This window comes from Aegilops tauschii, chromosome 2 (genome assembly GCF_002575655.3).
Source record: "Aegilops tauschii subsp. strangulata cultivar AL8/78 chromosome 2, Aet v6.0, whole genome shotgun sequence".
NCBI lineage: Eukaryota > Viridiplantae > Streptophyta > Magnoliopsida > Poales > Poaceae > Aegilops > Aegilops tauschii.
Window position 1 is genome coordinate 271,720,105 of NC_053036.3, and position 2,474 is coordinate 271,722,578.

Below are 2,474 nucleotides of genomic sequence, written 5' to 3' on the forward strand. Positions count from 1 at the left end.
TTCTTGTCGGGCGTAAATTTTCTCAGATGAGCTTTTGTGAGTTTTTGTTGTCATTTTTTTATGAACGACAGAAGAACGCACTGCTTCGGACGAAAAACCACACTGCATCAGACAGTCAAGCAAACTTCATGATTTTTTTGGACGTAAATTTTCTCGAACGAGTTTTTGTTTCCTTCAAAAAAAATTATGGACGAGAGTGGACCGCAGAGACGAGTGCAAATGAACCTCAACATACATGGAAGTGAACGGCATTACTATTTTTTGTTTAGCTAATTTTTTTCACAGTTCCATGCTTTGTGCAAGTGAACATCATCACTCTCAAAAGTGAACCACATCCGAGGACCAAACGCACTGCACGTGGTGTTTGATGTAGTCGACTGAATTTTGATCCACACGAAAAAACTGCACTACATACAGAGGTTAATGAAACATCATTCTGTTTACACAAACAGTACACACGAGAACACACCAAATTCAGTACCCATGAGAGCACACCAAATTCAGTATACACCTGTTTTTATTCATCACACATGACCAACTGCACTGCAAGCCCACGTTTCTGAACTGCACAAGGTGCCCAAAACGAGCAGAAGGTTGGGGAGGATTGGAGATGGAGGGATCTCGGGAGCGGCGGCCGGCACCGACGCCCGCCACCATCGTTGAGTCGCAGCATCGGATGGCCCTCCGGTGGTGTCCGTCGCAACGATGGGGAGGGGATTCATGGATCCGTGCCCGGGGTCACTGGATCCAGCAGCGTGGATCTGGGGGCGGCGCGCCGCGAAGGCACGTTGCTGCAATCTGCACCGCAACGACAAAAATTGAACCACAAAAAACTGCAGTACACTGCTGGTTTGGTCGAGGTCGCGACGGGGAAATGGGTACCTCGGAGGCCGTAGGAGGGGAGGACCCGACGAGATCCTGCCGTCGTGGTGCTTATCGACGCAGTTAGGTAGCGGAGCGGTGGCTGTAGCGGTCAACTGTCGTGGGAAGCCAGCCCCCACCGCATCGATCTAGCCTCCCACCACCGGATCCCAGTCGAACGATTTGGATCCGGGGTCAGGGGAGGTTTGGCCGGCGCCGTAGGCCAGGCTGAGCTCGAGGAGGAACACGGCCCGCGCCGTCGCATCGAGGAAACCTGCCTGCTCCCTAGCGCGGGCGCCTCGCCTCTGTTTTAGGATGCGCGCGTCGCAGGGCAGGCACGGAAGGAGGATCCCGCTGGATCCGGCGGTCTCAGGGCCGGGGTAGGTGGCTGGGCAGGGGGCGGGAGCTGGTGTGGCGGCACGAGGAGGAGTCTTTTCAGTGGTGCCAGAAGGAGAAGGTGGAAGCAGCAGAAGGGAGTCACGGCGGGGCAGGGGCCGTTGACGCCGGCGAGCGCGTGGCGGGGCCGTGGCCATGGCTGGAGTGGGGCGAGGCTGCGGGTCGGAGGCGCGCGAGAAAGATGTGGGGAGCACAACAGGGGAAGCCTATGGCGGGGAGGAGGAGGAGGTGGGGCGGCGCCGAGCGGGAGGAGGAGGCGGGGCAGCACCTGGCCGGAGGAGGAGGAGGTGGGCCGGCGCCGGGCGGGAGGAGGAGGCGGGGCGGCTGGGATTTGGGTCGTGCGGGATGGGGATGGGTGGGTGGGTGGGCGGGCACTAGTGGGCGGTAGCCTTTTTTGTTTGTTTCGGTGCTAGACGCAGTGTTAGCAGAATAAGCTTTTTGTTATTAGAATAAGACTCTTAAGGGTGTTATCATAATAGACCCATCATATATATATATATGTATATGTATATATAGGGTGGCACTATTTTGATCGCAAGATCAGAATAACTATTTGGATCACGTCTGGCCTATATAGGGCCCGATGAGGATTTCCCGAATTCGCGAACCGGGCAGTGACGGTAAAAAAGAAGAAAGCCCACCCCACCTCGCGCTTCCCCCGATCCACCACCTTCCCCGATCCCCCACCTTCCCCGATCCCCCACATCTGCCACCTCCCGCCCCTAATGGCGACGCGCCCGCCGCCCCGTCCCCAACTGGCAGCTCCGCCGCTACCCCGCCACGCCCCAACTGGAGACACCGACGCCCCTAGATCCCACCGCTGTCGCCAACTGCGCTCATCGTCGGTGTTGTGGTCCCCATCTTCCCCCGCCGCCGCGCCCAGCCTCCCACGCGCTCGCCTCCTGCCTCTGCGCACCGCCGCCCTACCTCTCGCGCACCACCGTCCCCCATCCAGCCATCCCACGTGTCGCCGCTTCACCTCCATGCGCTGCTGCCTTCTTCCACCGCGGGGATGCCCTCCCTCTCCCGGAGAACCTCGAGGCGCCAGATCCGGTGAGGATTCTTCACTGCCCTCCACTCGCCGGCGACCACTAGTCCACGTGCGGGTTGGGTGCTATCCTGCAGCTGGAGGAGGCATCGACCTTCAGCTGCAGGAGGCCACGACCTGCAGCCGGCCGCGTGCCTTCCCCGAACTCCTCCTTCCTACCTACCGTCGT

The 2,474-nt window shown here is 58.9% G+C and overlaps 1 long non-coding RNA gene across 1 annotated transcript; it reads right to left on the bottom strand.

Annotated features, from left to right (window-relative positions):
* Positions 1 to 363: 363 nt before the first annotated feature.
* On the bottom strand, positions 364 to 1,626 carry LOC109758995 (uncharacterized). Its single transcript, XR_002231966.4, has 2 exons — positions 883 to 1,626; positions 364 to 798 (listed from the first exon to the last, which is right to left on the bottom strand). It is a non-coding gene; the product is annotated as an uncharacterized lncRNA (long non-coding RNA).
* Between the last annotated feature and the right edge of the window lie 848 nt (positions 1,627 to 2,474).